Source organism: Rhinoraja longicauda, chromosome 6 (genome assembly GCF_053455715.1).
Source record: "Rhinoraja longicauda isolate Sanriku21f chromosome 6, sRhiLon1.1, whole genome shotgun sequence".
Taxonomy (NCBI): Eukaryota; Metazoa; Chordata; class Chondrichthyes; order Rajiformes; family Arhynchobatidae; genus Rhinoraja; species Rhinoraja longicauda.
The window spans coordinates 57,351,895-57,375,316 of record NC_135958.1 but is presented as its reverse complement, the minus strand read 5'-3'; the positions used below and the strand labels follow the sequence as shown (position 1 = coordinate 57,375,316).

The 23,422-nt window shown below is 44.5% G+C and overlaps 1 protein-coding gene across 13 annotated transcripts in view; it reads right to left on the bottom strand.

The window, feature by feature from the left end:
- Window positions 1-23,422, bottom strand: part of tnrc6c1 (trinucleotide repeat containing adaptor 6C1) — a 443,993-nt gene that overhangs the window by 101,293 nt on the left and 319,278 nt on the right. Inside the window, exon 1 of one of the 13 annotated variants that reach the window (XM_078401029.1) lies at window positions 11,607-12,103. The exons of 11 other annotated variants lie outside the window; for them this stretch is intronic. The gene's annotated coding sequence lies outside the window, so the exon portion shown is untranslated. Of the gene's footprint in view, window positions 1-10,707; window positions 10,774-11,606; window positions 12,104-23,422 lie in introns of those variants that run through there. One more of the 13 variants, XM_078401032.1, reaches the window with a different exon arrangement.

Here is a 23,422-nt window from a genome sequence, read left to right as displayed (position 1 = left end):
AAAGACAATACATGATTACAATCGAGCCATTTACAGTCTATATATATATACACGATAAGGGAATAACATTTAGTGCAAGGTAAACCCAGCAAAGTCATATCATATCATATCATATCATATATATACAGCCGGAAACAGGCCTTTTCGGCCCACCAAGTCCGTGCCGCCCAGCGATCCCCGTACACTAACACTATCCTACACCCACTAGGGACAATTTTTACATTTTACCCAGCCAATTAACCTACATACCTGTACGTCTTTGGAGTGTGGGAGGAAACCAAAGATCTCAGAGAAAACCCACGCAGGTCACGGGGAGAACGGGACTATCCGATCGAGGATCGTCCGAGGGTCACCAAAGAGGTCGATAGTAGTTCAGCACTGCTCTTCGATTGTGGTAGGATGATTCAGTTACCTGATAACAGCTGGGAAGAAACTGTCCCTGAATCTGGAGGTGTGCATTTTCACACTTCTATACACTTCCTAAAACTAACTTAAAACATTACCAAAGTTTTCCTTCTAAACATCAAATCAACTTGATCCAAAGCACAATCAAGAGTACTCAGAATCATCTCTGTCCTAATATTTCAGTAATCTTGGATCTTTCTGCTCCACTCCAAAAATCCTCCTTTAAGGCCTACCTTTTGAACTGTATTTTTTTTTTCTCTTCCTTTTTCTGACTATGGCCTAGTTTAATCGCAACTATGAAATACTAATATTTTGTCACAAAGTTAGAAGGTCAGAGATATGTCAAAGGACTCAAAAGCTCAGCAAGTTGGAGAAAACAAAGACTAGACATTCTCTCCGCAAGATTCTACATTTCCATTGTGTAATTTGTATAACCAATAAATCACTTTGGTTCATAAATTATCTTTGGTATACTTCTTGATATGATACCACCTGACCAGTCATATACAATAAAGAATGAAATTGTTCTCAATGCACTTTTAAACACAAGTTTACCTCATCTAAAAGTAGTTTGCTTGCTTCAATCAACCTCCCAAGACTTCAACATACCACCCAGTTGTTAATGAGAGACAATCAATTGGGGATATTACTTTCAATAACTCACTTGAAAAATTAGTTTTGGTCTATTACATTTTTTCATTCCAAACAATATTTATCCAAGTACTACAAAATGTAAATCTTGAAGAAATATTATTGTATTTTTGTGCACAGAAGGTACTATCCCAAATTGCCAAAAGCTGCAGCAAAATAGGCTGTGTTGGGGAACATCCGAGTGTACAAATTATAAACTTCACTAACCCAATTCTGAATTTTAAAAAAGTCTTGTCTTTTGAACTAAATCGGGCCATGAAACATAACTTATGACTTCTGTTACTATTTTGATGAATTTCAAAATATAAGTAATGCAGTCTTTTACTCACAGTAGGGAATCAAGAACAAGAGGACACAGGTTTAAGGTGAGAGGGGAAAGATTTAATAAGAACCTGAGAGACAACCTTTTCCTTACAGAAGGTGGTGAGTATATGGAACACACCTCCATAGGTCTGAAGAAGGGTCTCGACCCGAAACGTCACCCATTCCTTCTCTCCTGAGATGCTGCCTGACCTGCTGAGTTACTCCAGCATTTTGTGAATAAATACCTTCGATTTGTACCAGCATCTGTAGTTATTTTCTTACACTGCCATGGAGGTAGTTCACACAGGTTGATAACAGTGCTTAAATTTAAAGGGATATGGGCAAAATGCAGGCAAGTGGTACTAGCATATGCAAGGCATCTTGGTCAGCATGGACATGGTGGGCCGAAGGGCCCGTTTCCATGTTGCATGACTATATTTATCCTCCAAGTTGCAAATACGTCTGAAGATACTGCATCTTCACTCGGTAACCATCCAAGTGGATGGCCATCAATCGAAGACAAAATATGTCAAAATGATTATTACAAACAGGAAAAACACAATGCTCTAAAAGGCAAAATCAAGGAAAATGCCCTGAAATTGCAATGTCATTCTGCATCTCTTTAACAAAGAACTTCCTTGGAACCCAACAGAGAACTTTTAAATTAATTAACAAAAATAGCCATGAGATCTTTTAATTCTACCACAATCTCGCTTTGGTTATTCTGTGTTAGATATCATTTTTCAAGTCCTTTTACTCATCCTCCAGGGTGTCCCAAAATGCACCAAAGACACAGATTGCATCTTTGAATGATGGGCCATTAAGTTTCCATGAGATCTTTCACATCCCCTTAAATTAGATATACAAATTGATGTTCAGTGCTAATACCAAAGCAGCACATTATTACGATAATGAAGACTTAGCTTTTCACATCACTTTTCACTTTGATCACTTCAGCTTGTTAGTTAGTGTAGAAGTGCCCATCTTCTGGTAAACGGTGTAGTAACCAGGCTGTTTTAAGTAACCAAATCAGAATCTTATTTTAACTTAGGCCATAAAGAACTTTGCTATTTCAATGCACCGAAGCACGTGCAACCATCTATAGTGATCCCTATCTATAGGGATAGCCATCTAATTTCCCTCTACTAATACTACTGGAGCTGGTCCTCACCCTTAACAACTTCTCCTTCAACTCCTCTCATTTCCTCCACATCAAAGGCGTAGCTATGGGCACCCGCATGGGCCCCAGCTACGCCTGCCTTTTTGTAAGGTACGTTGAACAATCCCTGTTCCAGGCGTACACCGGCCCTATTCCCGAATTCTATCTCCGTTACATTGATGACTTACATTAACGGTGCTACCTCCTGCATGGACTCATGGAAGTCATTAACTTCACCACCAATTTCCATCCTGCACTCAAATTCACTTGGACCATCTTCGACACCTCCCTCCCCTTTCTTGATCTCACAGTCTCCCTCATAGGAGATAGACTATCGACTGACATCTATTACAAACCCACCGACTCCCACAACTATCTCAACTGCACTTTTTCCCACCGTGCTTCCTGCAAAGACTCTATCCCCTCTTCCCAATTCCTCCATCTACACCACATCTGCGCCCAAGATGAGGTGTTCCAGACCAGGACATCCGAGATGTCCTGATTCTTTAGAGAACGGTGGTTCCCCACTCCTATCATAGATGAGGCCCTCACACATGTCTCCTCGGACCCTGCAGCTCTGCCCTTGCTCCCTCTCGTCACAACAGAGACAGAGTCCTGTGTAGGAAAGAACTGTAGATGCTGGTTTAAATCGAAGGTAGTCACAAAATGCTGGAGTAACTCAGCAGGTCAGACAGCATCTCTGGAGAGAAGGAATGGGTGACGTTTTGGGTCGAGACCCTTCTTCAGACAGAGTCCTTATCCTTTCACCCCATCAGCCGTCGCATACAACATATAATCCTCCAACATTATCGCCTCCTCCAACGGGATCCCACCATTAATCACATCTTCCCATCTCCACGCTGTTCCGCCTTCTACGGAGACCGGTCACTCTGCAACATCCTGGTTAACTCATCCCTTCCCCCCCCCCCCCCCCCCCCACTTCCTCCTCAGGTACCTTCTCCTGCAACCAGAGGAGATGCTATACCTCCTCCCTCGACTCTGTCCAGGGACCCAACAGTCCTTTCAGGTTACGCAGAGGTTCATTCAGGGACCAAAAGTAGACTGGGCGATTGTTTCGCTGAACACCTTTTTTCATTCGGTTTGGACCTACCTGATCTCCCGGTTGTTTTAATTCTCCTTTCCATTTCCTAAGCCCCCTCCATTGTCAGAGTGAGACTAGAAGCAAACTGGAGGAACTGCATCTCATATTTTGCTTGGGCAGCTTACAGCCCAGTGGTAGGAATCTTGATTTCTCTAACATCAAGTAACCCCGTCATTCCTGCTTTCTCCATCCCTCCCCCACCCAAATCGCACCAGCTTCTCGTTTTCACCCAACAAACAGCTAACAATGGCCTGTTTCCTTTAGCATCGTTACTTTTTTGCATATCTATCATTAATTGTTCTACATTTCCCTACATTGTCTATATCTCTCGTTTCCCTTTCCCGTGTCTTCCAGTCTGAAGAAGGGTCTCGACCCAAAACGTCACCCATTCCTTCTCTCCAGAGATGCTGCCTGTCCCGCTGAGTTACTCCAGCTTTTTGTCTATATTCCATCTATAGTGAAAACTAATTACACCTGCAAGACCACTTCTGCATGATTTCATGTGGCACCATTAATGGTTAAATACTGAGAAAATGGAACAGTAAAACATCATGTTAATTATATGCGTGGCAAACCTGTTAACCTACAGGTTACTGCACAAAGGCCTTCCTGAGAGTAATAAAGTTGGCATCCCACTGCATATTCTGTATACAAAAAGATATTTTAAAAAGACCTAGAGGATAAATACACAATCTTGCAAAGATGCTATGTCAACTCTACAATATTTTAATCACATTAGAATTGCTCAGTACATTTTTTAAAAGCACAAAAAAAAATCAACCTTTTGAAAGATTTAAGTAACAAGATAGAAGAATTCATGTTCTCTCTTTGTGAAATTTACATTGTCCACTTTGAGAAATATTGTTGGCCACAAGCTTCACAGAATGATTTTTTTTTTAAAGCTGCAAATGTATTTGGGTATAACCTTGGTCTGCAACCACATTGGTTTGTCTCAAAACAAACCAATGGTCTTAAACTACTGTGCAAGTGTGGATATAAAAGCAGTAACAGGCACACACATCTAAAAACAAAAGATTTGCATCTACAGAATTGTCTCTCAACCTTTTACAGTCAAATGAGTAAATCTGTCAAGTAGTAGCTGTTGTGATGTGGAAGGCACAATAGCAAATTGACACACAACAAATGGCTATAAACAGCTACGATGAATATCAAGTCATTGACAATGCTAATGTTGGTTAAGAAATAAATACTCCTGCCTTTCAAAATGCTACAATTGAATCTCTTAGATCTGTCCAAGATATCTCAAAGAATCTTTTTAATGCATTAACTGCAAAGGAGAGCACAGGATACTTCACAGGCAGTCACCCAAGATGTGGAGCTCAAAACTCTGCCACAGTTCTGTACAAATATTGATTCAAATGTGCACGGCTGAGCTATGGTTGATGGAATTGGACTTTCTATTTCCATCAAGGAGTTTACACAATCAGACTATTGCAAGCATCCCTTTACAACTTTGTACTTCAATCAATCTGGAGCAAATAATGCTATTTATTACCAACATAATCTCTCAAGAGATACAGGTCCACCACCGATTTTCCGGCACCCTTGGTTCCAGAGCCTTTTTTGATCGTCCGATTTGCCGGACCAGAGGTCACGGTCTCCGAGAAACGTCCAACGGTACTGTTACGGTCTGCTTAGGCCGTCGGGGTACTAAGATACCAGCCCGCAAAGTCGGCCACCGAAGTCGGCTATGGAAACGGATCTGCCGGCTCTAGCTGGGCCGGAGTTCCAGTGCAGATTTGACCCACTGAACAGTAGGGAAGTTCCGATGAGGTCGAGATAGGCCTCCTCACCCGGCCTAGGCACTACATTTTCAGTGGGACTTTCGGGGGGAGAAGAAATGGTGGTGGATCTGTGGTATATACTGTTGATTGCTGGACTATTAATTAATTTGACATAGCAAAAGACCACTAAAAGAAAACAAATTTCCTTTGAGATGCAACAGATCATCTCAAAGTTCAAAGGTTACCATTTGCTAGGTAAGCTGAGCTTAAAGGTAAAGTCATTCTAAAGTCTATACCACTATTTTTGAAGCACCAAAACTTTTAGCTTTACGTACCACCACCCCCAATCATCACTCTTCTTCCTACTCTTCCTGCTGTGCACCAATAAAGATAATACATTAAACAACAAAATATTCTTGAAATAAAAAGTCATACCTACCATACCTTCTGCTCGATTCACCCTCCGAGACAGAACAAAGTGTTCTCATGGTCCTCACCCTTCAACCCACCAGTCTCCACACCCATCATATAATTTCTTGATACTTCCGCCATGTTCAACGTTCTTCCTATCCCCACCTCTTTCTGCTCTTTGTAAAAAAAAAAACACTCCCTCCATAACTCTTTGTTTCACTCATCTCTTCCTACCCAACCTGCCTCTTCCCTAGGTTCTTTCCGCTCCAACTGCAAGAAATGCACCACCTCCTCTCTCCATTCCATCCAGGGTTCCCAGCGGCCCTTCCAGGTGAGACAGAGGTTTATGTGCACCTCTTCAAACCTCATCTACTGCATTCAGTGGTCCCGATGTGACCTCGGTGAGATCAGCGAAACCAAACATAGACGATGACTAATTGATAAACACAAGCTCTGCAACCAAGACCTGCTGTATGTCCTGTTGCTAACCATTTTAACTCCCCTTCTCCTACCAATCCCCTCCTCCAAAACCCTGCTCCTTTTCACTTCATACAATCCTCTCATCCAAGCCTCCCCATTCCCTCCCCCCCTCCAGCTTTATATTTCATTCCTCTACATATACAACACCCTTTTGTCTCCCATTCACTTCTAGTCTTCATCACTGACTCCACCAATTTGCCAATGAAGCCCCTCTTACCTCTATCCACCTATCACTTGCCAGGCTTTGTCCCACTTTTCCAGCTTTCGTTTTCCCCACCCTACTCCAGTCTGAAGAAGGGTTGGGAAATTGGAGTTGAAATTGTATTCAGTATTAATTGAAATTGGAGTATTCAAGATTCATACTATTGGGTTGTAAGCTACTCGAGCAGAATGAGGTGCAATTTCTCCAAAACGTTGCCTCTCTATTCTCCTCAATTTGCTGCCTGATCTGCCTGATCCTCCAACACTTTGTTTTGTTCAAGATTTCAATAACTGCAGTTTCTTGTGTCTCCATTAGACCTTCAATGCTGTATGTTAGCAACAACCTCACCTGACATCACTTCCTTCCACTCGCTTCTCACCCGCCCTTTATCCAATTAATTTACTATTTAGGTTGCAGACCGATGAATTTTCACACGTATGGCTCGAGGCTAGGCATGTCAGTAGATGGTATGTTTATGGTGTTTTCCAACCTCACCCCATGCCCCCACAAGATATAAAGGCATTCTATACATTTAGTTTGATTCAAATAGCACCTCTTCAGCCAACATTGCAGTACAATACTTAATAATCTTCAATTGCCTTCAGGTATCATCCTTTAAGATTTATTAATACAAGTGCATCATGAAGTTGACAGACTGTTGATAAAGACTCCAAATTACTGTATTGCAATCAGCAATAGCTCAAATCAAGTTACTCCAAGCGCGTGACTGCTATCTCTGTAAATACACTTAAAACATTACCAGCAATTTTATAGTTCAAGTCAAGTCAAGTCTACTTTATTTGTCACATACACATACAAGATGTGCAGTGAAATGAAAGTGGCAATGCATGAAACTACAAAACAGAATAGAATTTTTTTTAATTTTTTTTAAAAAGACCCAACACAAAAAATAAATTAATGCAGTAAATTAGTCCCTGGTGATATAAGAGCTAACAGTCCTGATGGCCTGTGGGAAGAAACTCCGTCTCATCCTCTGTTTTCACAGCGTGACAGCGGAGGCGTTTGCCTGACTGTAGCAGCTGGAACAGTCCGTTGCTGGGGAGGTAGGGGTCCCCCATAATGTTGCTGGCTCTGGATCTGCACCTCCTGATGTATAGGTCCTGCAGGGGGGGGGCGAGTGTAGTTCCCATAGTGCGTTCAGCCAAACGCACTACTCTCTGCAGAGCCTTCCTATCCTGGGCAGAGCTGCTCCCAAACCAGATTGAGATGTTGCCAGACAAGATGCTTTCTACAGCCTCAGAGTAGAAGCACTGAAGGATCCTCAGAGAAACTCTGAATTTCCTCAGCTGTCTTGAGGTGGTAAAGGCGATGCCTTGCCTTACTCACCAGTGCAGCAATGTGTGTTGTCCATGTCAGTTCCTCTGTGATGTGGACTCCCAGGTATTTAAAGCTGCTCATCCTATCCACAGTAATCCCATTTATCTCCAGTGGCGTGTACGTCCTCGGATGTTGAGCCCTAAAGTCCACAATCAGCTCCTTAATTTTTGTGACATTCAAGAGGAGGCTGCTGTGCTGACACCAGAAGGCCAGATCAGCCACCTCCTCCCGGTAGGCCTTCTCGTCGTTATCGGAGATCATGCCCACCACCAGTGTCATCAGCGAACTTAATGATGGAGTTTAAGCTGAACCTGGCCACACAGTCATGTGCATATAGAGAGTACAGTAGGGGGATAAGGACGCAACCCTGGGGGGATCCTGCGTTCAGGGTGAGGGGGTTAGATGTATGTCTCCCCATCTTGAGCACTTAGGGCCTGGCGGTGAGAAAGTCCAGGACCCAGGCACACAGGGGAGTGTTAAGCTCCAGTTTCAGCAGCTTCTCAGCAGGTCTGGTGGGGACTATTGTATTGAAAGCTGAACTAAAATCAATGAACAGCATCCTCACATAGCCCCCCTTCTGGCTGTCAAGATGAGAGAGAGCGGTGTGCAGAACCTGGGAGACCGCATCATCCGTGGATCTGTTCGGACGGTATGCGAACTGCATGGGTCCATATTGCGAGGGAGGAAGGCACAGATGTGGTTCTTGATCAGCCTCTCGAAGCATTTCATGACCAGCGAGGTGAGGGCCACCGGTCGATAGTCATTCAAACAAGCTGGAGAGGCATTATTTGGCACTGGTACGATGATGGAACTTTTGAAGCATGCAGGGACCACGGACTTGGCCAAGGAAAGGTTGAATATTGTGGTGAGCACCGGAGCAAGCTGAGTAGCACAAGACTTTAGTACTCACCCAGATATACCATCTGGGCCTACAGCTTTCCTCATGTTCACATGCGTCAGAGCCCTCCTCACGTCGTGCTCGGACACCGAGAATGTGTGCACATCCCCAGCGGTGGATGCCCCTCCAGCCTCACTAGCCAGCACGCTGGCAGTGTTGCTTTTAGACGGCGAGCTAGGGGTAATGTTGCCCGTCTCGAATCGTGCGTAGGAGTTCAAGTCATCAGCTAGGGAGGTGCCGGCACTCCCGGTTGAGGAGGGGGGGGGGGTTGCACCGGTAGTTAGTTATAGTCCGTAGCCCCTGCCAAAGGCGTCTGGTGTCCTGCTGCTCCATCTACGACTCTATCCTGTCCCAACTTTTTGCGTCGTCCATATTGCCGGATGCCAGGCCAGAGTTGTAAGCAGCGGTGCGAGCATTCAAGGCAACGCAAATATACCTGTCCACCCAGGGTTTTTGATTAGGAAAGATACTAATCCTTACCGTGGGGACGATGTTATCGGCTATTGTTGCAATGAAGTCCATAACCGCTTCCGCAAACTCACTGACGTCTCTGGAACTTTCTTGGAACATATTCCAGTCGACATCGCTCAGTGCATCTTGCTGCATGGCCTCTGAATGGTCAGACCACCGCTTTACGTCCCTCGTCACTCCCGTTTCCTGTACTATTCGTTGTTTATACTCCGGCAGCAGGAAAACGGCAGCGTGGTCAGATTTTCCAAAAGGAGGGAGAGAAACGGCCTTTCCTGAATGGCGTGTAGCAGTGGTCCAAAGTTCTTTCCCCCCTGGTGACACACGTGATGTGTTGGCAGAAGTTAGGCATGACCTTTTTGAGATTAACACCATTTGAATCAAATGGGGGTATTACGTTGTGTCAGGCATCAGCAGGCACTTAAGATAGTCAACAGAATAAAGTTCTAAACTTCATTTGTTTTGCAGAAAACCCAAAGCATAACACAGATCTTTTAAATCCAATTCATAGCAGCAAGAAAAACTGAGTTAAGAGTTAACAAGATTTGCAAAATGTATCCATTTAAAGTGTTTTAGCAAGGACCTCTGAAAAAAAATGTTGACAGCTAATGATTTACAATTAAACTCAAATGCAGAAAGGGCATAATTTTTATTTTTCCTCCTTTACTTTTCCCTTGACGCTGACTCGTTCCTGGATTGCCGTTACATGGCCACCAGGCACACTCTTGTATCGCACCCAATTATATGGTCAATATGTCTCTGCAAACCTTGAATGTGAATAACTCAGATTTTGCAACCAAGGATGATACCTAAACCTGCACCAACAGATAGTGATCAGAATTGAGTCCTTTGACCAAATTTCCTTTCTATATTCATTTCAATAAGACATACAGAAGCAAATTAACCTGAGAAAATCAGTTAACTGAAAGCAAAGTGGACACTGAGCTTGGAACATTGCTAAGCTACATAATTCAACTACATGCTGAACCACTTGGGAATTTGTCTTTGCATAAATGAGACTTATTTCATACAACTCCTCACCTGCAAGTTAAAATTCTTGGAACAACTTCAAATTTGAAGTGGCATAATAGTTTTTTTTCCTGATTGATATGTCTATACATTCCTACACCAAGACCTAATTAAATGTCCTGTAAAATAGTCACCACTTTCTTTAATCTCTTTTTTACAACAATTTTTCAGGAAATTGGGACTGTTCTATAAATATATTAGATTATTTGGATGTTCTGGCAATTTTCACAAAATGCATTAATTACATTTCCCAGACTACTTCAGAGACAAAATTTTAAGCACAAAAACATGTAGATTTAGTAAAGATTTACTTCAGGTACATCAGATTAAAATAATCAATGCAAAATTTGGGGTCACAGAAATGCATTTATTTTCTGACCACTTCCGACAGAAGGAAAATATCTAATGACATTTGTAAAAATGGTTGACGCCACTTGCATTTTAACAAATTGCTGCAGTGAATTAAAAAACCCGCTAAATGTAAACCATTCTGATACAGAACGTAGGCAAACTCACATTTTGATCTTACTGTGGGTTTTGCATGATTGTATGTTTTAATCGCTTATTTAATTATAACTGGAGCAACATTCAAAGATGGAACAAACACGACACCGCAGCCGATTTCAAAATGCACATTCCACCTCAGAAGCCATCAAAAATGATACAGTATGAGCGAGAGAGAGCGAGAGAACACGGGACAACGTGGGCAACGATCCAAAAATGCCAGCGCTTTGGCTCCACAACAGAAGCTGGCCAACACTCGAGCTCAACACCAGGCTAAATAACAGAAATGTGATTACTACTAAATCACCACAAATCCACGAAAACTTCAGAAAATGTCATCCCCCTCCCTCTCCCTCCCAAAAATATCCCATTCCACTATGAAATCGCTGAATCAAAACGAGCATTGCAGAAATGTCCTGTCGTTTAATTTCACTGTCGCGGCTCGCAAGTCGGTGAAACAAGCTGCGGTATCTCATTAAGGTGCTCCTGTCATTTCATGGGTTTGACACTCGACCGGGAACCGATTTTTGAAGAAGGGTCCTGAACCGAAATGTTGCCTGTCCATTCCCCCCACAGATACAGCCTGACCCGCTGAGTTACTTTGTGTTTTACAACCGATTTGTATCGTCCGATTTCAAACCCTGACGGACTGAACCTGAATCATTAGCTCATCAGCAACATGGGAGAAGGTGCAACCCCTTTTCATAACTGTTCACAACCTACTCACCGGCTGAAAGACCGTCGCAGGTCAAACCGAATTTACTCCCGACCACGCAATTCTTACAACCCTTCAAGTCAACCCGTGGCTCGCATTCACCAACCCGATTGCACCTTGTGAGCGTTTGCGTACATTTAAATGCAAGAAATAACGTGCGCCACACTCAAAATAAAATCCCGGGTAGCCTGCTTACCTTTGAATTTCTTCCTGAGGCTCTTTGGCAGCTTTAAACTCGGGTTCTCTGGAAGGATCCGAGGGGAGGGGGGATAAGGTGACAAAAAGATCCTCCAAACCGTTAAATGGCTGAAGGTGTGGAAGAACTGTGGCCGGTGGGCGGCCCCGAATTCGGACACGGACACACGGCGAGGTCACCAGCGCCGCCACCCGCCTCACTTCAGAGCAGCCCCAGCCCCCTCGACGGCACGATCAGCCCCTAGCAACGGCGCGGACGGCCAGCACATCGCCGCGCACTACAAACCTCATCAATTTAAAGTGCAAAGAGAAGGGGGGAAACATCCAACTACGGAGACGAAAAAAACAACAAACGCCGGAGGTGTGTGAAGTGGGGAGGGAGGGTGGGAGAGAGGCGGGGGGAGGGGATGGGAAAAGTTGAGCCACTTTCACTCCCCCCGGGGGTTTAGTAAATTGTTGATAACGGTGCTCCAGCAGCCATTTTGTTGTCACTGACAAGAACGGGCTAATCTCGCTGAGGAAACGACCTCTGACCTTGTCTGGCGGACACGTGATCACAACTCAACGTCACTCCCCCTCCTCCTCACGCCCAACGACCCGCCTCTCCGCGTTGCCACGGCGACCGTTCTGACCTATCGCTTCGCGGCGCAATCGCATCACGTGACAGCGACGCCGGGCAAACTCCTCCCTCCTCCTCCTCCTTTTCCTCCTCCTCTCTTCCCTCTCCATTAGCGTCCGTCTCTCCATGTCTTTGGGCGGGTTAGAGGGATGTACTGACTGTCGAGTGAGAAAGCACACCACAGAAGGAAAGGGGGTAAAGACCCACAGTGCGACAGGTAAACACTTGAGGAGAAGGATGTGAGGGGGTGGAGGTCATGAAATAAAAATTAAAGCGATAAAAGTTTGGGAAACAAATCTCCTCAGAGAGCCGCCTGACATGTCATGCAGGGTGCTCGAATCCAACCAATCGCGGTCAGCGCCGGGGGTCACGTGGCCGCCTGGCTGCCGTGGCTCGTTGCTGCGGCAACGGTCTGACCAATCATCTATAAAAGCCAACCGCAAACAAGCCTGTCCTTAACATATACAAATGACCTCGTAATTGTCAATTGTACATGATCTGATACAGCTCGACTTCATCTGCTTAATAGATACAAAGCTTATCTAATTTGACCTAGTGAAATAACCCAATCAAAATCAAATATATTATAGCTGAATAGGCACTCCACTGTGCTGCAGCAGCTGCAAATATCATTGGGATGCACGGTTTCCATTTCATCCTCTGATCAAATCTCTGATAAACCACGCCTGAATCTGATTTTAAAAAACACACGTTGCATTGTTTTTCCTAATTTTCAAACTTTGCATTATTGTGTCATCTTTAGTTTCATTTCAAATCCCTATTGTAACATTTACAGCAAAACACCAGCAATTAATTTGTAATGAAGAAGGGTCTCGACCCGAAACGTCACCCATTCCTTCTCTCCAGAAATGCTGCCTGTCTCGCTGAGTTACTCCAGTATTTTGTGTCTACCTTCGATTAATACCATTGGTAATGGGCTTCCAGGTTTGATTGACTTGAAATAAAGTTATCCATTTCATCTATGCTACATAGAGTACTCTCACAGAATATATTTGGTAGTCACCATTGATTTTCACCAGGCGTTTAGTTAGAAAGTGCTTAAAAGATTTTATTAAAAAATGTCCCGGCTGAGAAATATAGTATTCATTGTAAAATCTCAATGAGGAGCTCTTTCTTTCATTCTCTCAAGTAGTTCGTAAGTGGGCAAGGTACAGTGAAATCAAAGCTAGATACTGGTCACGCTCCCAGTGGACACTGTTCTGGACCAACATTATAAGTACATATGCCTCATATTTTAATTGAAATGTGGTTGTAGACAATTCAGTGAAACCAGGTATGAAAAAAATATTTTTAAAGGAAGTAGTTAATTTAAATATTTTGATTAATTCTGGATGCAAGCATTTTATATTTTATGCCTAAAAATAGGTCAGAGTAGAGTGATTTGTATTTTAATCAATAAAGGCACTTTAATTGGACATGGATAGGCAATGTTTCAACTTGGAATCCTTCTTCAGACTTATTGTAGTAGAGAGTCAAGAGTGTGTTATTGTCATATTGTAGCGACCATAGAGAATGGTCCAGGTCGTCGAACCCTCGGATTGGCCAGCGAGGTCACGTGTGAACGCGACCATGGGGATTGGTCCAGGGAGCGACATCGCTGATTGGCCAGCGATGTCATGTGCGCGTTTGGCGCCCGAAATAAGTAGTTCGGCGAAGTCTTCGAAGAGGACAGTAAGTTTTTGATGGTTGTCCTTTACCTTGTTGTTTAACTCTGTATTCGAATATTGCGGCTGCAATAAACTTCTTCTACAACCAACAAGTTTCCGGACACGCCATATTGGTGACCCCGACGTGATCTGGACGATCACCGACTATGCAGGGACCCGACGCCTCGTCGGCGATGGCCGCGCCGGGCACACCGGAGTCAAGCGCGGTAAGCGTTCACCTTCCGTGGTTTTGGACGCACCCACCTCAATCTTGGTTTATACACACCGAAGCTCAATTTCATATAAAGAAGATATCGGACGACTCCACGAGGTATTACTACCTCGTCAGTGCTCTATCATCGGAGACGACCACGTGCGTGATGCGGTTCATAGTTAATCCACCTGCGGAAAGCAAGTACGAGGCCCTGAAGAAAGTATTACTGCGAATCTTCGGGTTTAATAAGCATGGTGGTGCGGCAAGACTTCTGCACCTACCGGATCTTGGAGACCGACTGCCTTCCGTCCTCATGTCCGAAATGATGATGCTAGCCGGTGAGCATACGGATTGCCCTATGTTCGAAGAGGCATTCCGCGAGAAGCTTCCTGAGGATGTCCGACTGCTGCTCACGGATTGTACTTTTAAGGACCCTGAAGCATATGCAGCGAAAGCGGACGCGCTCATAGCGGCTAAAAACAAGGCAAAGGACCAGGCAAGCGGTTCGATCAACAAGGTCTCGACATCAGTGACCACGCCACAGCGACGGCAAGATGGCGCCACGTCTCCCGCCAATTCTCCGAAAGCCCGCCAAAAAGATCCGCACAAGCGCGGCTGGTGCTATTATCACCTACGAGGGGGTAGCGAATCCCGCAACTGCCGCTCACCTTGTACCTTCGCGGGAAATGCCTCGGCCGATCGTACATAGGGGCAGTTACGATTGGCCAGAACAGGCGCCTCTATGTCCATGATCGATTCACGGACACAGAATTTTTGGTGGACACGGGAGCCATCGTCAGTATAGTGCCGCCGACCGACCTCGAAACCAGATCGGGTAAGACAGGTCCCACCCTCATCGCGGTTAATGGCAGCCCAATTCGCACTTTCGGTATACGGAAGATGTCCCTTGTGTTAGGCCTCCGCACGTACGAATGGCCATTCATCATAGCCGACGTCAAACAAGCGATCTTGGGAGCAGATTTTCTCTGGGCTTTTTCACTGGTCCCTGATGTCCGCGGTAACGACCTCCGACCCTCCGCCGAAGATGAACACGTCGCTCCGACAATCGCCTCCTCGCCCAGCCCTACTGTCCAGGCCGTCGTCGCGGCCCCCGACTCGTATGCTGAGATTCTGGCGGAGTTTCCAGAGCTGCTCATTCAACGTTTCGACACGTCTTCGGCCAAGCACGGCATGGTCCATCACATCCGCACCGAAGGCCCTCCTGTTTTCGCTCGGGCCAGGAGGCTACCGCCAGACAAACTGGTGGTGGCACGGGCAGAGTTCAGGAAGATGGAGGAAATGGGAATTGTTCGTCAGTCTGACAGCCCGTGGGCCTCGCCGTTACATATGGACTCCAAGGCATCTGGGGGGTGGAGACCATGTGGCGATTATCGGCGTCTCAATGCTGTCACCACGGCTGATCGCTACCCCATACCGCACCTACAGGACTTTTCATCTGGGCTGGAAGGAGCGGTGGTGTTCTCCAAAATCGATTTGGTGCGAGGATACCACCAGATCCCGGTGCGACCGGAGGACATACAGAAAACTGCAACGATTACTCCGTTCGGGTTGTTTGAATGGTTGCGTATGCCTTTCGGTTTAAAGAACGCGGCACAGGCTTTCCAACGACTGATGGACCGCGTGGGCCGGGATTTACCCTTTTTGTTTATTTATTTAGACGACATCCTGGTTGCCAGCACCTCAGTACAGGAACACCAGGCCCACTTGCGGACCGTTTTCAAGCGGCTCCAAGACCACGGGCTCATAGTCCAACCCTCCAAATGTCAATTCGGCCTTCCTGCTCTTGATTTTCTAGGGCACAGAATTACCCCTGCCGGCGCCTCCCCTTTGCCCGAAAAGGTGGAGGCTATCCGGGCATTTCCTAGGCCCACCACAGTAAAAGGGCTACAGGAGTTCGTAGGCATGGTTAATTTCTACCATAGGTTCGTCCCGGCAGCTGCGCGAGTCATGCGCCCGCTTTTCCAATGCCTTGCAGGGAATCCGGTAGAGTTGATATGGTCCCCGACCGCAGAGTCGGCTTTTACAGCAGCTAAGGCAGCTTTGGCAGACGCCACCATGTTGGTCCACCCGAGCCCCTCCGCCCCCACGGCCCTGACGGTTGACGCCTCTGACGTGGCGGTGGGCGGGGTTCTGGAGCAGCAGGTCGGTGGCCGTTGGCAGCCTTTGGCGTTTTTCAGCCGGCAACTAAATTCGGCTGAGCTGAAGTATAGCGCATTTGACCGAGAGCTTTTGGCCCTCTATTTAGCTGTTCGTCATTTCAGGTACTTCCTTGAGGGCCGCCCATTTGTGGCCTTTACGGACCATAAACCATTAACATTTGCTTTTGTCAAATTGTCTGACCCATGGTCGGCCCGCCAGCAGCGGCACCTGACTGCTATCTCCGAATTCACCACCGATGTCCGTCATGTCGCGGGTAAGCTTAATGCCGTTGCTGACGCCCTGTCTAGACCTGCTTTTCCCCCTATTTCGGCGGTGGACTGCGAAGTGGATCTCCAAGAGCTTGCGGAGGCACAGCTTCTAGCGGATACCGCTTCGGCATACCAGTCCACCACTTCGGGATTGAAGTTGGCCCAGGTAGCTTGTGGGTCAGAAGGCACAAAAGTCTGGTGCGATGTTTCTCTTCCCCGTCCCAGGCCGGTAGTACCGCCCTCCCTTCAGCGCCGGGTTTTCGATGCCATTCATGGGCTGGCGCACCCGTCCATCCGCTCCACCTCTGCTTTGGTAGCAGCTCGGTTTGTCTGGCATGGCCTACGGAAACAGGTAGCGGGTTGGGCGCGTGCCTGCGTTCCCTGTCAGACCGCTAAAGTCCAGCGCCATGTCCAGCCCCCCGTACAGGATTTCGAGGTCCCGGCTGTTCGTTTTTTCCACATCCACGTGGATTTGGTCGGTCCTTTGCCTTCCTCCCGGGGCTACACCCACCTCCTCACGGTGGTGGATCGGTTCACCCGGTGGCCAGAGGCTTTCCCATTGTCTGATATTTCGTCAGCGTCTTGTGCTAGGACTTTGGCCCTTCATTGGGTAGCTCGTTTCGGGGTCCCGGCAGTTATTACCACTGACAGAGGCCCACAATTCACTTCGTCCCTCTGGGCCGCGCTCGCAGAACTGTACGGGTCCAAGTTACAACCCACGACTGCATATCACCCCCAGGCAAATGGACTCGTAGAAAGGTTCCACCGCCAACTTAAGGCGTCCCTCAGTGCAAGGCTTGAAGGCCCGGACTGGGTAGACCAGCTGCCTTGGGTTCTTTTGGGCATCCGGACTGCTCCTAAGCTAGATCTCGGTGCGTCGTCCGCAGAGCTAGTATATGGCTCGACACTTCGAGTACCCGGAGATCTGTTTCCGGACCCTTCAGACCAGCTGCCTACAGTCCCATCAGTGTTAGCATCTCTCCGGGAACGGGTGGGCTCCCTGGCTCCAGTTCCGACTTCACGTCATGGGTGTCCCATGGTACATGAACCGCCTTCCCTGAAGGACTGTGAGTTTGTTTTTCTGCGAAAAGATTCCCATCGCGCCCCGTTGCAGAGGGTCTATCAAGGGCCGTTCCGGGTTTTGCGTAAGGGAACGGCTAACTTCACCTTAGACATGTGTGGCAAGAGTGAGCTCGTCTCGGTGTCCCGGCTCAAACCTGCACATTTGGATCCGGATCAACCAGTCCTGGTCGGTCAAACCCCTAGGAGAGGCCGACCTCCGTTAGTTCCGCTCAGTCCAGGACCCCCCGTTCCGACAGTTCCTCCAGGACCCCCCGTTCCGGCAGTTCCTCCAGGACCCCCCGTTCCGGTAGTTCCTCCAGGACCTCCCGTTCCGGCTGTTCCGTCAAGTCCGGAACCCCCGGCTCCTGTGGTTCAGGCTGTCCCTCTCCGTACTCGTTATGGTCGCGAAATCCGGCTCCCTGCTAGGTTCCGCACCTCGGGTTCTGGGGGGGTCATGTAGCGACCATAGAGAATGGTCCAGGTCGTCGAACCCTCGGATTGGCCAGCGAGGTCACGTGTGAACGCGACCATGGGGATTGGTCCAGGGAGCGACATCGCTGATTGGCCAGCGATGTCATGTGCGCGTTTGGCGCCCGAAATAAGTAGTTCGGCGAAGTCTTCGAAGAGGACAGTAAGTTTTTGATGGTTGTCCTTTACCTTGTTGTTTAACTCTGTATTCGAATATTGCGGCTGCAATAAACTTCTTCTACAACCAACAAGTTTCCGGACACGCCATAATATGTCCCAGATAGAAGAATGAAATTCTTACTTGCTGCAGCACCACAGTATATGTAAACATAGTACACTGTAAACAATATGATAAACGAGAGAGAAAAAAAAATCAATGTATATATATATGCACACATACTCACAAGTACGCACATGTATATATATGTACTTATATATTATATATATATATATATATACTGATGAGCCAAAACATTATGACCACCTGCCTCTGTTGGTCCTCCGTGTGCTGCCAAAACAGCACTGACCCGCCGAGGCATGGACTCTACAAGACCCCTGAAGGTGTCTTGTGGTATCTGGCACCAAAACATTAGCAGCAGATCCTTCAAGTCCTGTAAGTTGCGAGGTGAAGCCACTGTGGATCGGACTTGTCGATCCAGCACATCCCACAGATATTCAATCAGTTTGAGATCTGTAGAATTTGGAGGCCAGGGTAACACCGTGAACACTTCATGTTCCTCAAACCATTCCCAAACAATGTGTGTAGTGTGGCAGGGCGCATTATCCTATTGAAAGAGGCCACAGCCATCAGGGAATACCATTGCCATGAAAAGGTGTACCTGGTCTGCAACGATGTTTAGGTAGGTGACACGTGTCAAATTAACGTCCACATGAATGGCCGGACCCAGGGTTTCCCAGCAGCACATTGCCCAGAGCATCACACACCCTCCACCGGCTTGTCGTCTCCACACAGTGCATCCTGGTGTCATCACTTCCCCAGGTAAACGGCACACACGTACACGGCCATCCAGGCGACCTTCTTCAACTACTCCAAGGTCCACTTCCGACGCTTTTGACAGTGGACAGGGGTCATCATGGGCACTGTGCAGCCCCATACACAGCAGGGTGCAATGCACTGTGTGTTGTGACACATTCCTTCCTTGACCACCATTAAAATTTTCTTTGACTTGTGCCACAGTAAACTTCTGTCAGTTCGGACCAGACGGGATAGCATTCGTTGCCCTCGCGCATCGATGATCCTTGGGCGCCCAACACCCTGTCGCCGGTTTGTGGTTTGTCCCTCCTTGGACCATTGTCGGTAGGTACTCACCACTGCTGACCCCACAAGCACCCCACAAGCCTTGCCGTTTCAGAGATGCTCTGACCCAGTCAGCTGGCCATAACAATTTGCCCTTTGAGAAGGTCGCTCAGGTCTTTACTCCTGCCCTTTCTTCCTGCATCCAACACATCAACTTCAAGAACTGACTCTTCACTTGCTGCCTAATATATCCCACCCCTTGACAGGTGCCATTGTAACAAGATCATCAATGTTATTCACTTCACCTGTCAGTGGTCATAATGTTTTGTCATCGGTGTTTTATATATATATATATATTTATATATATATATATATATATATATACACACATACACATACTCAAAAACAAATAATAGTAGTGCAATAATAATAATAGCAATAATAATAATAATATATCGTAGTTTAGAGCTTATTTGAGGTTGTAATGTTGTAGTAGAGGAAGAAAGCTGGAGAAAGTGTGGGACAAAACCTGGCAATTGATAGGTGGGTAGACAAAATATGTAGGAAAAACTGCAGATGCTGGTTTAAAATGGATAGGTGGATGCAGATGAGAGAGGTTTGATTGCCTGATTGGTGGACAACGATTCTAAAGTAGAGACCTGGTCCGAAACTTTGCTTATCCATCTCCAGGAATATGACCCACTGAGTTACTCCAGCACTGTTTTTTTTGTCAACCGACATCTGTGGTTTTTAATTGCTTTAGTTAAGTTATTGTGAAATACAATTTGGTAACTTCCTTTTCTAGATTTGAAAAAGAACAATAAATTGCTGTTTAATCATACATTTCCTCTATTTTCAGTTTCAGCAGCAGTATTAAGATTAAAGTACATGCATACAAAAGTATTCAGCAACAGTAATTGTTTTGTGAACATAAGGCATTTTATTTGCACTGAAAATCACTTAAGATATAAGTAGGAAAGAGACATTTAATTACAAATACGATTTGACGCCTGTTGAACCACTCTGGATGGCTACATTAACAAATTACAACTCAAACAGACTCTGAGAATTTGAATTTTAGGATCAGAATAATGTTCCCTGTGGACCTGTGTGTGGATTTCACCTATTCACATAACCATTTCATGGACTCATAGTTCAAGTTTGCAATTGCATTAAGCAGAATTTTGGATGCACCACCAGTGGAAACAATTAATGGCAAACTAATAGTTCACATTGAGAAAATAACAACTAGATTGTGATTACTTGTCAGCAAGAGTGGTACCGAGAGACAGCGTATGGCAAGTGGTCTAGTTTCTTCAGCAGAATAATGGGAAGCATATTAAGACCTAACATGTAGTTGGGAACAAATTAATAATGCAAAAAAATAATAAATGAAAGTCTCCATTAAACTCATTCTATGAGATTTATAAGATGTAGCAGATTTTTTTAAAGTTTAATTTCTTTATATATAATTAAAAGATGCAAACTCATAATGAAAGTTCTGAGCATTCAATTTAAGTTCCATATAAAGAAAATAACAACACTTCTTCACTGAATAGATAATGATGCAGAAAAATATTTTGATTTCTAATGAAATTATCATTTATATTCTGACATTTTGGCAATTGACACAAACAACTGCACTGCTAATATTCAATTTCAACAAAGTAAAGCAAAATAACCCTGAATTCTCCATCAAATAAGGTTAGCCGATATTTGGATCCCGAGAATATTTTAAAATTAGACAAACATGTATCTTCCAGGAGCTAGGTATTATTCGTTGGGTTCAATTGAGCTGGCTGGATACATTAACTGAACTGATTGCTAAATTCTTCTAAGGGCACTGCAAGGATTCCACAGAGACTGCCAGAGTCATAAATAGAAAACAACTGTCGAGCAGAAATAAGAGATGGCACACAGCAATGCCAATGCAATGTAGACATGCCTATTTACTACCTATTTGATAAGATAAAGCCCTCTAATGTTAGAACGATCGCCAGAACCTCTCACATGGCTATCCCTATCTATTATAGATTACCAATGCAGCTTCTGTTCCCTCTGCAACTAATGAACAAACACTAAAATCAATAACTGCAAAATGTGGATTTGTGTGCTTGCTTTGCAACAAACAGTAAATGGTATGCAGGCAGCAGTATGCTTAGATGGGGGTGGGCTACATGAACCCCCAGAGGCCACTGTATTTGTCATTTGGCAAACCAAGATAGATGTAGAGCACAAATCCATCAAAGCTTTCTCGAAAAGGAACACAATTCTTGTTCCAGTGTTACACTCCATCTATTTAGAGTCCGAGAAATGAATAAATAATGAACTGTACGTGTCAGTCTCGGAACAAGCTGCATGTAATAATACAAAATAGAAGCTAAACAACTAACCAATAAAAAATCATAATGAAAGTAGTTGTTTAGTTAAACATTTTAGTGAAGGTTTTAATTTAATATATTGTCAGTATACCAGTTTTAAGTATGTTCAAATTCAATAACATTTTTCAGTTTATATTTTCACTGTTGCCTAAAGCATGTTCCAAACAATAGCATTTCAGTATTCCATACTAGCGCAAATTGTATTTGACATTGAAGATGAAATAATCTTCAGTGCATTAAGAGTGTGATGGAAGGGAGCATAAACAAAGCATTTCATTTAAAGCAGAAGTACCACATAATTAACCAGTTTCAGCTTTAGAGTTTATTATTAAGCTCTAATTATGATTTTTATATCAGATCTCAGCATTTTATAGTGAATGGCTTTGTCTACAAACAGCTCAGCGGCTCTACTTATCATGGCAAACGTCAACACTGCAGTGCTGGTTCCTTTGTTTCACCACTAGTGATAGAGTCGGAACTTAACATCTCACAAATGATATTGGTGTGATTGACAATAATGGCACTATTTGTAAACACCGGCAGACATGCCAAATATTACAACCTATTAAAAATGAAATACCTCTACAACAAAATGATCTAGAAGAACATCATTTTGGAATGCAGCCATTTTAATGTTTCAACTTTAAATAGACAATTAGTTCATAGGTATCAGCTGCTACAGGTCTGGGTGGATATAAGCCATTGTTCCAAGACAGCATCAGCCTGCTTATAGTTTACAGTAACCACAGCCCTTTTTCTTCTTGTCTAACTTCATCGAGATCACAGCAATCATCATGATTTGTGATTCAAATCATGAGTTATCCAGATAAATAAAATGCTAAAATTGCACAAAAGCTTTTGCGCAGTAAATGTAACACATTATTAAGCAAAAATGTGGAGAAAATGTCCAAGTACCAAAGTTTTTTTAAAATATATTTAATTTCAATTGAAATAAACTTAGATTTTGTGTTTCTGATTTAAACATTTCTAGCAATGGGATTTTACCGAAGTAGAAGATGTAATATCTTAGTTCTAACTCACAAAAAGCAATAATTTTCATTGATGCCACCCCTAAGCGATTTGGTCACAATGTTCCGACAATATGAATAGTCATTGTACAATCTCTGATTTCCTTTGTGGAAAAATTGACCAGTAGGATGCATGAAACTGCTTTTTAAAAACAATATATCATGAAGTGCATATGTATTTGAATAAATCTTTCATTTGACTTTGCAGAACAAACTCTTGTTTTGTGGAAACAATTCAGCTTTACCAAAAGCTGCAAATTGCAGCATTAACTTCATTTGCCTACTTTGCATCATTTTCATTCTCACACTACCACAGCAGATTACCTACCCTGGTGGCATATGACAGGATTGCCCCTTTACATTCTACTACCAAGCCACCACTTAATATACATCTTCAAAATTAATTTCTTACAGAGAAAACACTGTTCTATACTTCTTAAAGGAATAAATTTAAGACCACACATCAAAAGAAGTAAATAGCAATGAAAACAATTGCATGACAAATATCATTGATATAATTTCAAAGAGATTTTGTTGAAAAATGGCTTTGGAATTACAATAATTTGTCTTTCAATTAAATCTAGTTTACCTGTGAAGAACATGATAGTGAAGTACTCCTCTGTTTTGACTATTTAATTGACGAACTTATGTTAAGAATTATATTTTGCTTTTCTAAGTTCTTTCCTTCAGC